This window comes from Chlamydotis macqueenii, chromosome 12 (assembly GCF_036417535.1).
Source record: "Chlamydotis macqueenii isolate bChlMac1 chromosome 12, bChlMac1.mat, whole genome shotgun sequence".
NCBI classification, from domain to species: domain Eukaryota; kingdom Metazoa; phylum Chordata; class Aves; order Otidiformes; family Otididae; genus Chlamydotis; species Chlamydotis macqueenii.
Genome location: NC_141567.1, coordinates 17,123,493 through 17,139,016, shown reverse-complemented (window position 1 = coordinate 17,139,016; position 15,524 = coordinate 17,123,493). Strand labels below are relative to the sequence as shown.

The following is a 15,524-nucleotide window of genomic DNA, read 5'->3' as shown; positions in this document are numbered from 1 at the left end:
GGCTTCCCCCCCTACACTGAAAAAAAAACCCTAGAAAAATTTCAAAATGAAATGTCATCTCGAAACAGATGGCTGAAAGGTTTCATTTTGAAAATGTCAAAATGAAACTTTTCGGTGTTTCACTTTCTTTCCCCAGCCAAAACCACTTGCTAAATACAACCTGAATTTGTGAGCTGTTTCTGTTGACTGAAACCTGAGTTATTCTGTGCATCAGCTGTTCCCTCAAAGCCCTTTCGGCAGGCTCACGCACGCACCCCACGCCGTGCATCCTGCTGCCGCAGGGAGGGATGCACGCGGAGCAAACCCTGTCGCACGTCCTTCTCCAGAGACATGGCACGGGAAAGAGAAGCAAAAGCACAAGGGCACTTACCGTGGCAGCAGACCTCTGCAGCTTCGTTTCGGGTTCTGGAGGGGCTTCCCGGGCAGCGGAGGGAGAGGGGGGTGCTGCGGCCCTGGGCGGGAAGGACTGGGTGGTCCTGCCTGTCTCATGGGACCCAACACGGAGCAGCAGGGCACCTCGCTCAGCCCTGGATGTGCAGCCCTGCAAGACAGGTGGATGGGGAGAGCATGAGAAGGTGCTGAAGGGAGAAACACCCAATTTGGGTAGAAAAGGAGTGATATGTTGGGAGCTGAGGTCAAACGTACTTAAGGGATTAGGTCAAGGTGGTGGCAGTGAGCAGCTGCCAGTGTCAGGTCTGTTCCCTGACACTGCTCTGCTCCTCTCCTCCTTGAGCAGGCTCTCAGGGTGCACCAAGCCCTGTGCTCACTAGCACAGGGCTTTCTGTGCCAGTGGCCACACAAGAGATAAACAAGACTACTCCTGAAGTATCACACCAGCAGCAAACCCAAGCTGAGGGACCTGTCCCACTGGAGCCCATCTCCAGGAGGGGTTGCTCACTCCCTCCCACCATGGTCATTGATCATTGCAGCTAGGCCACACCACAGCAGCACAGGTGCAGACATCGAGGAAGGCTTTGCCCACCTCCCTTCTCTTGCTCAAGGAGGAATGAAGTTCATCCCAGAACTGGCCAGAATCAGATCCCAGGGATGAGCTCTAACCACCAGCTGGTAACCAGCTCAGGGCTGAGCAGATCTTACTGACAGCAAACCCTGTGACCCCTCTCCCATGCCCCAAGGCCACAGCGGGGTGGTCCTGGGTGCTAGTCCTTGTCACTGCCTTGTACCAGGACCACAGCCAGGTCATTCCATCCCAACACCCAGAGGCCTGTCCCCCAGCTGGGTGCCTGGGTGACATTGCCATGCTGGATGGCAATGAGCCCATTGGACCATACGCACAAGCCGCCCACCTTCAGCAAGCAGGAATCAGGCTTTGGTTGCAAAGTTCACAGTCCAAGCATTTTCAAGCATGAGTGAAGTCCAGCAGCCTCAAATTCTGCCTTGAATTCATGGCCTCAACACACAGGAAGGGAACAGAAATATTTTAAATTTGCTTTAATCCTTCTTTCTCTTCCTCTCACAAATTACCCCTTGGTGCTGACCCAAGACCCTGCATTTTCTTGCCGCGCACTGTGACCCCTGACACTCCCCAAAGAGCTGGCAGGATTCCTGGGGTGCACCGGCAGCGTGCAGCATAGAGGAGCAAAATGGGTCAGATTCAGGAAGGTTCTCAAAAGATATCCCAAACCTTTAATCCAACCCAAAGTCATCGTTATAGAAATCTGGTTTATGTTCCACAAGAAGCCAGGTAAGGAAATCACAAACCACAAAATCCCATGAAAACAAGAGCTGACACCTAAACCTGAAATGCACAATTCAGGTTCAAAACTTTGGTTCATTTTCTTTTCCCTTTGGCCTCTGGCTCAGTTCAGGGGCAGCAGTGCTGAGATGCTGCCGGAGCATTACCCTTCCAGCACAAGCACACACCACAAAACGCTGAGGCTGGTGTTAGAAAACCTGTTTTTGTGAGATCACTAGCCCGATGGCTAGATGAAAGAGGATTAGATAAAGCTTAGACTAAGCATCTCAACAGTATCAAGCCGTAAGAGGATGCTCAGCCATTGCTACTGCTAAGGTAACACGGAGACAGATTTATCTGCTAAGAGAAAAATCTTACTTCGGAGAGCCCTCCTTGGCATGAAGAGGGGTATTTGCCAGGTCCTTGGTAGGCTACGTGTCCGCAAGGGCAGGGCAGACCTGGCTGCTCGCAGGCAGGAGTCTGCAGGATGGAGTCACATGGAATGAGGCAGACCTGCTCCAAACTCAAACCTCCTCCCAAGTTCAGGGGGCAGCAATCGGAAATTAAGCCCATCTGTTCCTAAAACAGTGTGCTAGCAGAGAGGTGAGGAGACTGAAAATCTGAGCTCTAAAGAAATCAAAAGCACTAGAGTGAGAGCCAGCGAGCTGCCTGCCAGGGAAGTGATGCTACCTCTCAGGCTCACTGCTGCAATGAGTTTGGAGATCTCAGTCCAGACCTCAATTAAATCTCTTGAGCAAGGGAACTGCAGAAGCATCCCTGCATCAGCCCACCCTGGTAAGGATGAGATGAGGCAGCCAGAGCTCCCCAAACTGCACAGATGAGCTGCAGACAAGCAAAGGGAAACTGAGGCAGGCACCAGTGGTGCAAGGGGCTGGCAGGCCCAGGTGGTGCCTCTCCAGCTCTGGAGCTACCACAGCCAAACTCAGAGGCCATGCGGCTGCAGCGATCCCGGCCCTGGCAAACGTGCCTTGTTGCATGGAACTCTGTTTCAGAAAAGAGCTGTAAGTGATCAGTCAGCATTAGAAATGGCCAGTTTTGATGTATTTAAAAGAAAAGGTCTCCCTTCCCCCCCCACCCCCAGCCCTCTTTTCATTTTAAGAATCCCCTCACTTTTTTTCTACCCCCAATCCAAACAAACCCTTCTGTCAAGCCGAAACACTCACTTGCATTTCTGCCACATTCTTTCAAAACCAAACCTTCACATTTTCCCCTTCATCCTTGAAGGAACAATCCTAAACCACCCAGCCAGCCTGGAAATCCATTTTTTTGCCCGGTTCCTGTGAAAAGCCAGGACAGCAGGGTGTTGGCTGGGAGTAGAGGCGTGGGAGGTAACAGCCAGGTGGGTCAGGAAGTGCTGCCTACAAAGCACCTCTTGGTGCCAGGACATTCAAAAAAGCCATTTTTATACAGTCTCTATCCCTGAGAGACGGAAATAATGAGGGAGCAGAATGGGATCAGGCGAGGGGAGGCAGAAGGACATTTAGGAGCAGGTCCCAAGCAGCACTTGGGTCACTGAGTGCCAGGCAAGCAAAGGAGGCGAGGTGGCTACCAGGAGGCACATCCAGCATCAGGAGCAGGGCAGGAGTACCTGGTCCTCACATTTGCAAGGAGTAGAAATTCAAATTTAGTAAAGAGTATTTATGGGTATTGAGGAAAAAAAAGCCATGCCACAGGGAATAACAAGGCTTTCTTGTGGCTGGCAGCTGAATGGAATAAATCTATCCACTGGGCATAAATTGTTTAAGCAAAAAATCCCTCTCAACTTGAATATTTTGCAAGAAAAATAGCAACAAAAAGGGAAAGAAAACTCTGAACCCTCATCATTTCTCTCCTCAAGGTCAGAGCTGTTATTCTCTTCTGTGAAGGAGAAAAAACACCTTTCACTGGTAAGTTCAGCCAAAAGAAATGAAACATTTGGGAAGGGAGCGTGTTACTGCCTGGACTGACCTGCCTGGCTCGATTAGGCTAAATATCTCTATTTACCAGGGAGTTATCCTTCAAAAGTAAGTTGTGGGGAGGCTCGGCAGTGGGGCAGAGAGGCAGCCCAGTGCAAGGGAGGAGTAGCACAGTGCTTCAGCAACAGGTCAGTGCCCGCTCAGACGGGGATGGGGCAGGACCCCAGAGCCACACAGGGAGCCCTGCAGCATCTCTGACCCCAGGGGCAGAATCCTGCTGCTATTCCTGACCTCGTCCCAAGTGCAGAAGTGGCAGAGGAACTGGATCACCCTGTCATCTCCAGGAGCAGACTTGGCTGTGGCACACAGCAGGGACGGGGCAGAGGAACACGGGGGTAAGGGAGAGATCAGCCGCTGGGGCTACAGCAGTCAAGGAGAGCAGGCTGTGCCCGAGCAGAGGATCTAGAGCCTCTCTGGTTATTATGCAGAGGCTGTGCTAAGGTTGCTGCTTTAGTGCACTGCAGGCACTAAATTAAGGGGACATTTACAACCCACAATGCAGAGAAGCAGCTGCTAAAGGTGGTCACAGTGAGTGACTTCACCTCTGGGTGAAAGGCTCTGCGAAATCTCAGCCAGTAGGGATCAAGATGGGAAAACAAGTCCTTCCCTCCACGCGCCTCCCTGCAGGGCAATGCCAGGGCATCTGGGGACCAGTGACAACCTGCTCTGCTCAGAGCCAGACAGGGTCTCTGAAACCTGCCCTGTTTGGAGAGGACGCAAAGCCCATGGGATACTGAAGTTTGGCCCAACTAGCAGAGTCCTAGTGTGACAAACTGCACCAGCACCACAGCACTCGGCTGGAGCAAACTCAAAGGATCTGCTCTGCAGGAATTAAGCTCCCCCAGACCAAGTCTTGCCCAGGCTCCTCACAGCACAGACCAGCAAGGCAGTTGCCTCGAGCATCAAGCCGTTCTGGGTGGCAAAACAAACCCTCATGCCTGCTCAGTGTTCTTCACCATCCTTGAGAGCCAAGCTGGCCACTGCTGCCAAAAAGGGGGTCACACAGGGTCACAGGTCCTGTGGCTCCTCCTGGGAGCAGCCAGCACTGCTCCCTTCCTCCTCCCACAGCCATGCCAAGCCCAGCTCACCAGGGCTTTCCACCCAGCACTGTTCCTTCCTCCCCTCCTTGCCCAACAGGAACAGCCAACTTTAGCACTGGCCAAAACCCAGCATGCCCACACAGATGAGCCAGGCATGTCCTGTGCCTTCCCTCTTCCCCAGTGCCCTGGCAGTGCCCAGCTTGTTTGCTGATGAGTCGCAATAGCACCTTTTCCTGGTAGGTCCAGGGATGTCCCATGCTGTGTTCAGCCATGCAGAGAAGGGGATGGCTCTTGGTGGGACCTGGCAGACTTATCCCAGCCCAAGGCACCGAGCCCAGAGTCAGTCACCTCCTGGAAGCAGCCAAGGGGAAGGGGAGGAAGACAAGGTGAGAGCAGAGATGAGCTGAAATGCACACAAGGGATTAACTCAGCTCCAGCCAGCACAAAAGCAGGAGGGTGCACTGAGAGGGGATCTCAATGTCACAGTGCACTGTGCTGACCAGCACACACATCGGCTTTCGTCAATAATTCAGCATGTTGGGTCACAAACATAACTGGGGAGGTGCTGCAACTGTAGGGGACATTTCTACCCAGGTAGAGGGAATGGCAGCGATGGGTGGGAGGGCACCTCTGAACAGGACTGCAGGGTGCTGGGCACCAGGAAGACTGGCCACTCACTGGAAAGCACACAAATGGCATCGTGCTCACACACATCCTTTTGAGAAAGTTAACTCGATGAATTAACACTCAAGCCCCTCCAAACCCAGGATGTTTCCTGCCTGTAGGAATTTAAAGCCACTATGCCTCCTGCAGCATGAGGTATTTGCTTAGAGGGATACGTGTTAGAAAGATCTGAACATTCAGTCACTGGGACCAGCCCAGGGCAGTGTCCACAATCCCTCATGCAAACAGACTGCTTCACCCCATGCAGCCCCTGCCAGAGCAGGGTGCCAGCAGCACCAGGCACTCTGGGAGCATCCTTACTCAAAGGATTGCTCCATATGCCCAGCTAGGAACAGGTGGCTGCTCCTTTGCAGCTTCATGGAGACCTCTCTCACCTGCCAGCAGAACCAAGACCCTGCATCTCCTGTGTCTTTGTGAACAGAGTGCTTGAGCACACCCAGAGTTACTGCACTTGACAAAGGAATCGGCAGGGGATGATTTCTGGCTTCTGTTGCAGAGCAGATCAGAGGGTCATGAATTGTCTCCTTTGGCCTGCAAACATGGAATGGGTGCATTTCAGGTGCTGAACTCCTCTGAAACATCAGCCCTGAGCCTGTATGACTGCCCAGAGGAAGGGATTCTGCTGTCTCAACCCAAAGCCTGGGCAACACACCCCCAGGTGAGCATGTCACAGGGTGAGCATCCGATGAGCCACAGGGAAGCCGAAGTCACAGCCAAGGCCAGTTACAGGAATAGAATTGGCTCTGACTGAGCAAATGTAACTTTCCATCACTTTGCAACCAGCCATCCATCCTGCAGGCCAGCTGGCTGCCATGTCAGTGCGCCTCCCATCCATTTCAGGTGTCCTGGTAACCCTGATGCTTCGCAAAACTAGCTCAAGAAGGCTTGGGAGAGTTATTATCCAAAGCTAGGCGGCTGGACTTGACTCAAATCTTAGGTAAGTGATTAAAATGATTGGCATTTTTTTAAATAAAATTACTGTGCTGTACCTGCCATCCATCTTTGGAAATTATTAACTGCAGAATCACAAAACTGGATGCATCTGTAAGGCTACACAAGCACACAAGTGTTTGCAGACTGGGGAAGCTCATCCTCACCTGCAGCCCCAGGACCTGCCACCCCCTGCAGGCTCCAAAAGTTGGGTACACTTTGGCCAAGATGCTCCTCTTGAGCATCATGTTACCACACCCGGGCAGCTCTCACTGCAGGATGCGGGATGGGATACTTGGAGTCATGGGGATGAGTGTTGAATGGCTGGTCTGCATGCCCCGTGACCTGGATTAATTTTACCCCATGGGTTACATGTTGGGTCTATTCTGGCTGGAAACAGTTTGTGACAAGACTGCCTTTGCTTAGGATCCTGATTCAGGTCCTATCCAGGCTCCTACAGGACACAGTAACACTGCCAGCCAACAACAAGGTATCATTCTTCCCCTTTGACTACACATGCTAAAAATCAAGTTTATTTTATTTCAGAGCAAAGGAAACTAAAAGCAGCAGCATTTCCAGGTGAGCAGAGCCCAAGAGCAGCTACTGAATGACACCAACCAGCTCCCAGCCCTGCCATTTCCCACATCCTCCCTACCATCATCCCTGCTGGTGCTGTCCCCATGCTGGGCCAGCTTTCCTGCATGCCAGGGTAGGAAGACACCCCACTCTCTCTCTTCTGGGTTCAATGCCAGAACCCAAACCTCAGCTTTCAATCCATTTCAGATTAAGGGAGTGAACATAAGGACAAGCCCTGCCTGTTTGATGAACCAGCCCAGCCCCAACAGCCTGCACCTACTTGCTTCAGTTTGATCACGTAGCCCCAAGGACTGGCAACTGAGGATTTACAGACTGGGGACACTGCATGGCCTCAGGGTTTTTTTTTTTATGTCCTTGCCCATGGGGAGCACAATATCCAGGGATCTCTGGGGAATCAAGGGAGGTCATTCAGTTTTGTGTCCTGTACATAACCAACCCGTGCCAAATGCTTAGCTGGGGCACCAGCATGGAAGCTGCCAAACTTGCCACGCCAAGGATTTGGACTGTGCATAGATGGGGTTCCCAAACAGGGTAAAATCTGCATTTAATACCTATTATCCTAACATCTCCCCATCTGTCCACTTCCCTCACATGCCTGCAACTGCAGTGTGCCAGGCCTGTCTGATATCAATGGCACTTTAATTTCATCATTCCCAACTTATTTATAGCAATTAGGAGGCAATGAGCACACACCAGGGGCCAGGATGCACTTGAATAGCATCCAAGGGTTACCACATTATCACAAGAGACCTTCAGATGGAATTATCAGTCTGCAAAAAAACTTAAATAAAAAGGAAGGCAATCCCCAAAGGAAGGATAAGGTTCTTCTTGGTCCTATAGGTCCCTTTTTAATTTGAAATCAGCTGACAGAAATATAAAGAGATGATACTCCTCATTTAATTAGTGGAGAGACAGCATCTCAGGTTGGAAGACAAAGATAGATGCTTTGCCTGGGCATCTGGCTGGAGCAATGATCAGAGGAGCAAGGCAGGGATTCCCGTGAGGTTGATTACCTAGCCCCACTTCAGGCAAGTGAGTTTTGCCATTGACTTTTCTGGGAGCAGAGGTAAAAAAAGGAGCCATTTTAGAAATCATAAAGGTAAAGGTAAAAAGCAAGCTCCTTCTCCCCTAGTGATTTCTGCTGGATGGTGGCAGCACTGTACGAAGCCAGTGCCACCAAGAAAGCTACCAAAAAAAGCCAGCCAGCCTGCAGCCTGGCTTCCCAACGTCCCCATTTTGTACAAGGCAGGTGAGATGCCAAAGAAGGGGATGGCTCCTCACTTCTGATTTAGCCACATGCCCACACTCCTCCCACATAGGCTCTTTAAATGCCTGCCTGCGTGAGAAAAGCAATGGCCTATTTTTTTTTCTGAGTAGCTCAGTACAGTCTCCACCTCAGAGCACAGCGCACACAGGTCTTATTTAGGATGCTTCAGACATATCCGGAGGGACTCTGGGAACAGTCTGTGGAAAGAGAAGACTGAGTGGGCAACCTGAGTCACTTCATTGCTTACAGAAGTGTACACAAGCATCTTCCATTTGAGCAAAACTCAGCACTGCTCCCATCGACTCTGGGGACCAGAGGAAAGTGCATCTTCTCTGGCATACTCCATTGATGCAGAATAACTGCACAGCACCTTTCTCATCCAGGCTTACTGAAAGAGGGATCATCCTCCACAGCTATGATCCAAACCTCTGATCCTGGCAATTCCTCCACAGTGCAGGAAGAGCTCAGAGCTGCTCTAATCTGCTCTGATGGGTGAGGGCTCTGGAGGAGATTAGCTTCCTCCTGAGGAGGAGAAAGCAGAGCAAGACATGTGAGGGAGAGGTGCATGCGAGCCCTGAAGAGATACAATTAGTGTTGGCTGCAAAATTCAGCTCTGAACTCATTGCCAAAGAGCCCAACACATGCAGATAAATCAACCCAGCACCATCCACTGCACATGGGAGGAGGAGGAGATAAGCACAGGAGTCACAGGAGACCTCGGTCCAGAGCCAAAACAGACTCAGCCTTTACCTCAAGCCCTGTCCTCAAGGAAGTCACTTTAAGCTGTCAAACAAGGGGCTCTGTGCAAAGATCCCTACGTGCTGGGGCTGAGAGGGGTCACCACGAGGCAAGGACATGCCCTGCCATGGGGGCCCCCTCTCATTACCTTTCTCCATTAATGCTGGTAAAAGGAGCCAGTTTGTGCCCCAAAAGCACAAAGCCTCTGTTCATCTACCCAACAGCACAGCCCAGGTCACACAAGCCCACCCCATGCCATCCTCCCAAGCAGCCTCTATCCTCATATCTAGGACAGGATGGCCACCGTGGGCTCCCTCTGCTCTCCCAGTCTCACCTTTCTCACCTAAGGCTGGTCACAACCGCACCACACAATGTCAACAGCAAGGTGCCTGCTGGGGGCTCAGATGCCCCGAGTCAGCTCCAAAAAAAGCCCCAGTCACTGCAGCTGCAAGATGCTAACGGCTCCCGGTCACTGCACCGCAGTGACCAACAAGCACTTTCACCTCTCTCCATCAGGTTATTTATTTCCCATGAGACAAGAGCCACAAAGTGGCATCTAGCGCAGGAGACGTTATTTCACAGGACTTGTGATGCTGTCAGCAACAACATGCTGAGCAGCACCCCAGGGCAGCAGGGAGGGGCATTCACGGGAATATATGGAAAGTGCCAAAACATGAACTGCTAATAAGATGTATTTTCAAGTGTCACCAAATTATGATCTATTGATCTTACACCAGAAACTTGACTTTATCTGTGTAACATTAATCTACGTCTGTAACACATTGGGAACTGCAGACTGAATGAGTGTCATTACACTAAATTTAGGTATTACAATTATTAACTGCTAGGGGCCCAAACTGGCAAGGTGCTGAAGAGCCAATCCAGAATAACAGCAGCTTAACAACCCACTGGGAGCACCCATGCACACGTACGCTTGAGCACCTCAGTGCAGCGGGTTGGGACAGGGGCATGAGGCTCACCATGGAGCAGGCTCTGCTCTCAGGGCATCATCCCTGCCCAGAAGCAGCTGATTTGGGAGCAGCTAGGAACATGAGCCAAGTCCTACCCTGAATCAGGGGAACCCCAGGGGGGAAAGTGTTTCCAGTCCCATCCAAACACACAGCTAAGGCCTGACAGCCCCCCCCCAGGCCACTGAGGGGCTGTGACACATGGCCAGGGCAGGGTGCTGATGACACCTCCTAGGCCAACTAAAGCCCTTACAGGCACCTGCAATTCCTCACGGAGGTCACCCCAAACCTGAGAGCATGATTCTGGGTAGGAACTCTCAAAAAAGTTGTCTTGCAGAAGGTTTTTGCAAAAGTTGAAAATGCTCCAGTGGGACTTGGGCCAAATATTTTAGATCCCTTTTAAAATCAAGGCCAATCCATAGTCACTTCTAACAATCTTATTGACTGTTTTTCACTGAGTGCTAACAGAGACAAGTTGTCTCCTTCAGACCACTATATCATGGCTGAGAGGATCAAGAGGGGAAGATGATGGGCTTGGAGAGGAAGAACTTCCTTCCTCTGCTCCACTTCAGCTGCTAATAGGCATGTCAGAGCTCTCTGAATAGCATTACATTAGTGCTGCATAAAAGCAATAAAGCCCTAAACCAACACATTACGTATTTACTGAACTACACATTGCACAAGAGACTGTTCCCAGGACACCACATGAGGACTTGAAATAGCAAAGTTGTAAAAAGCACCAGGCTGGGCTGGCATCCACAGTGCCCAACAGCCAGGGTTGAGGTGCACATGAGAGCCAGGCACACAGGAGCACGGCTGTGGGGAGCTGATGGGATAATCCAGCCATCACATTCAACCAAAGCAGACAGCATAAAACACTCAGTCTTCCCTGCCAGAAACTCCGGCGAGCCCCAACCATTGGGCACAGCGTCTGCAGAGACATCGGCATCCAGGGCAAGATCTGCTGCCATGCCAGTACAAAGCCCTGGCTGCTGCCTGCCTGGCACTGGCCCACACTTACCCCCTTTGTTTTCCCTTCCAGCACTTAAAAATTTTCACTCCTAAGCTCAGTAAATTGTCATTTCCAAATGGCTCTCCTGCCCGCAGGAAAGGGAACGGCATGAAGCGCTCTTTGATATTTTCCAATAACTGTCGTTGTGGCACAGAGCTGATACGGAGCCTTCAGTGGTAAATTGTCATGACAGTTTTGGTCTTTCTTAAAAGACCTTTTCCTCCCTCTGCCTCCCAGCACCTGGCAGGCCTACAGCATGTTTCCACAGCCAGGCATATGGCGAGATCACTGGGCCCTGCTCTGCCACCACAAAAGGGCCATCAAAGGTACCTTGGCTGGAAAGGTGAGGTCCCCACCAGCTGGTGGCCTGTGGCAGAGGGCAAGCCAACAGATGTGGAGAACTAGAAGGGGTCAGAGGCAGAGAGGGAGGACTCCCTCCTGTGTAATGCTGGAGAAGTACAGACGGAACTTTTGGATGCATGTTTCCCCCCTGCCCTCAGAAAGGACAGGTCTGCTAAATCAGCACAGCTTTGCAGGAGAGGTTCAGCTCCCCCCTCACTAGGTGGGCTGCCAGAGGGGCACAGAAAAGCCAAGAGCACATCTGACTTTAAATGCACCCTCAGCTACTGGCAATGAGGGGTGAGCCATAGCCCCTTACACCCAGCAGGACCAAGCACTCTTCAGGAGGTCTGTGGTCCCTGCCTGCCACTGCTGTGACCCCTGGGGCATAGATCCAGAGCATGACACAAACATCAGCAATTTGGTACCTATCTGTCCAGCTCCCTGCTGCTGGGATCATGGCAGGATCCTGCTAGAAAAAGTCAAACACCTCAACCAGAGGCATCTCTCCCTCTACAGAGGTGAAAGCAAAGCCCATTTTCTGAAGACTCCTTCTGGAAGGGGATTTCTTCAACACAGCTTGCAGAGATGCAGCCAGTATGCAAACCCACAGAGATATTGGCACACCTGCAAAGCTCACCACCGCCTCAGGAGCAGAGCTGCGAGTCTGTCCTACACTCCAGGAAGGTCCATGCAAGCCAGTCACAGCCAAGCAGCGCAGCCCCTGCGCCTGGGCACGCAACAAGCGGCTGGCAGTGAGAGAAGATGCGATGCCTGAGAAGTTTTGTGACTTACTGTGTCACACTGAACAGCTCTGACCTTTTCAATATTCTGTATTTTTATTGGCTGCCTGTTTCCCCTCCATCCCCACAGGCTCATTAGACAGCAAGCAGAGCCGAAGGTGGCTGCGGCAGCCAATACCACTGCACAACACTGAGAAGGTCAGAGACATCGAGGCTGAGCGAAGCTGCTCTCGGGAGGGCAGTTATAGCAGGACAGGAATGCTCCTCGGCCGACTCAGGCTGCAGACTGGGACCTGTTTTTCCCAGGGACCCTCCTGAGGCAGAGCTCCCACCGCAGAGACCCTGGGGTGGCCGGGACCCACACCACAGGCACCCCTGCTCCCAACCAGACCAACTGTTGCTGCGAGAGGACCTGCCCATGAAAGCACCCTGCAACAGGCTTGGTACAGATACTCGCAATACAGTCTCCACAATGTGGGAGAGCACAAGCCAGGGCCACGCTCCACACCACAGAGCCCAGTATGGGGGTCAGCTGGTCACAACTGGTGTGATGCAGAGCCCTGAGGCTCCTACCCAGGTGCTGCCAGCAGGGAAAGGACTGAGAACATCTCCCAGAGCCTCTGGCACACTGGGATAGGGAAGGCAACTGCTCAAGGTGATGAGCACTCATCTTTAGCAGGTGTAAGCAGAGTCTGTCTGGAGTCCAGGCCTCCCCTGAGGCATTCAGGGGAGTGAAAGGAAAAGCCAGCCCTGCTAGCAGGCTGCATGGCAGGCAGGCAAACACAGCCTCCAGGCAGGGACAGCACACAGACAGTACAGCTGCTTCAGTCACAGCCTTTTGATTAACCACAGCCCAGCCACCTTCCATGAAATAAAAGCAGGACACCCCCACACAAAGACCTGGCACTCCCGCTGCCTGCTCTGGAGAGGAGAGATGCAATGGTGAGCCCCCAAAGTCAACCTTCCTCCCAGGCACAGGCTCTGGCCCCAGGAGGATGCCATGAGCCCTGCCCTCAGCAAGGCGGGGGATCCTCAGCAGGACCACGAGTGGATAACGCACATGAACCTGACCTGGCTCTCCACACTGGTCTTCAGCGCACCCAGAGCCCGAAGCACAGGACACTGAGAAAGTCCATCTCCAAGGACACGCACTGGGAACCTCAGCCAGGGAGCTGCTAACAGGGAGGTGGTCAGAAAGCCGGTCAGAAAGCCAACACCTTTCCAGAGCTCAGCTATCAGCCCTCTACCATGGGGTTAGCACTCACCAAGTGGCTTCAGAAACACATCCCTTGGAGCACAAGGGCTGGCTGCTCTCTTGGGGAATACGAGCCAGGAGCAGAGGGTGGCCCTCCCCGACAGAGCACAGGCCCACAGCTCCAAACACAGCAGGCAGAGGTGGGTGCTGCACCCAAGTCCATCAACAGCACAAACCAGGTCCAGAGGCCCCATGGGCAGCCCAGGATGGATCAAAAGGAAGCAGTGCTGGATACACATCCACCCATGTTGAAACTCAGGAGAAGAAGGAGGTGGCCAGCCCTGACCTTAAATATGGCTCCCAGAGCCGTGATTGGAGATGATCAGGTGGGGCTGCTTAGGGCAATTAAAGCTGTTAAACAATTAGCTGGCCTCGCAGCAGCTGGGTTCTCAATGTCCACCCTCTCCTTCTCCATATGGCATAAGACAACCATAGTTTGGCAGCAGCTTGCCTGCTGAGGCGGGGGGGATCTGTGTACCCCTTGGGGATAGCCAAGGGGCTGTTGGTTGGACTGTGCTGCCTCCCGACAGCCCTGAGGCACAGTGGGGGCTGCCCCAGTCTCTATACTGGTTTTGGCACTGTTTTCCAGTACCACCAGCAGCACAATGAGTGCCAAGAGGCATGTGTTGTCCAGAGGAGAGGGAAGAGGAGTGCTTCTCCTTTGTCAATATGAAAACACACCCAAAAAAAAATCCCGGAGGTAGAAAAAATAAACAACAGAAATAAAGAAACAAGAGCCAGAAACCACCCAGGAGAGAGCAGGGAGGAAGGGGCAGAGTTGCCTGGCATTGGAGCCCCTCAGGATGAGCACCAAGGGTTAAAAACTTGAACAGCTTCTTTCCCAGAAATTGAAAATATCACAGCTCTGGCAACACGTACTCAGATTTTTCTAAAATAATGTTAGATTTTAGGGTGTTTTTTTTTTTAAAAAAAAAACCCTTGGATCTGGGCAAAGGAGTGCATTGACACTAGTGACAGATGGGATGGAAAAAAATTTGTTTGGAAAAAATATCTTCTTTTGAGTCACACGCATGCAGAAAGGAAAACAACTTAACCCCTCCAAGTGCGAGCTGTAACATGGCAGCAAAACGCCGAATCCCGCGGGGACGGACCCCTGCCCATCAGGTCACTAGAGGCCAAAGCTGGAAGGTGCAGAGACAGGATTTTTGCCTGACAAAAAAGCATTTTTCTTCTTCCCTGGAAGGCAGCAAAGGCAAACTGGCATTCAGCCCTCCCTGTTAAACCCAGGTGGCCTTGCTTGGGAACGGTTCTATCGTCCCTGCAGCCCAGGCACCACGGGGCCATGGAATGGCAAGTCCCAGGAGCCACATCGTCACGTCCTTCTTGTCCCACTTGGCCAAGCCCAGCCCTCAGTCCAGGCACCCCAGTGGCCCTTGGAGAGCATCAACCACGCGTTTTCTCAGAGCAGGGATGGGCTTTGCAAGGGCTTTGCTCAGACTGCAGCGACCAGGAGCATTAGAGAGACGAGACCTGGGGAAGACGGGCTTTATCGTGGAAAGCGGAGCCAAGCGAGGAGCTGTGTTTGCCTGGCGAAGGAGTGGAGAAGGGAGGAACGAGAGGCAGGAGGAGGGCTGGGATGAAGAGCGGGGCAGGGGAGGGAATTACGAAGTGTTTGCCCTTGTGGTGAAACGGCTGGAGATGAACTCCCACCGCTGCTGTTTTGACAGCCCAAACGCACTCGCTCGCACAATATCTCTGTCTTGTTAAAGGTAATTACAGTTCTTCCTGTGTAATGAGATGGTTTTTAAAGGCCATTCAAAAGAAATTTTCTATAATGAGGTTAAGGGTTTTATGGTGTTATACATCAAGGGAGCTGGTAATTGGTCGGATCCAGGCAGCATCCTGAAACAGGGAGATAGGAGGTTCTGTGAATAATAGGCTAGCATGGAGCGCAGAGTCTCCAAAATGTTTTGGTTCTGCAGAGGAGGGAGAATAAAAGTGGAAAAAAGAAAGGAAAAGGCAGAGTCAGATGCTGCCAGCTCCTGCAGAACTACAGAGGCATCCTCCATGTTGCTTTGGGTGGGTTTTGAGCAGCTTCACAAGAGAAGCAGGACCAGGGTGTTTGCAGCAGGTCCCACAGGACAGCGTGTCTGCTCTGGGTGGGAAACGCCGCTGTGCCGGTTGGCGCAGGGCAGCAGCCGGCTCGGTCCCAGGCAGGCAGCAGGGAGAGGGCAGGCAGGGAATGCCAGCATGACACGGCACGGCAGCGAGATCTGGCTGATCCAGACTTGCACGCCACCCCCGCCCGCTCCATCTGG

The 15,524-nt window shown here is 52.2% G+C and overlaps 1 protein-coding gene across 1 annotated transcript in view; it reads right to left on the bottom strand.

Moving 5' to 3' along the window:
• The window catches only part of LINGO1 (leucine rich repeat and Ig domain containing 1), a 157,596-nt gene that overhangs the window by 67,445 nt on the left and 74,627 nt on the right, over nucleotides 1-15,524 (bottom strand). Inside the window, exon 4 of the mRNA XM_086757551.1 lies at nucleotides 371-541. The gene's annotated coding sequence lies outside the window, so the exon portion shown is untranslated. The remainder of the gene's footprint in view (nucleotides 1-370; nucleotides 542-15,524) is intronic.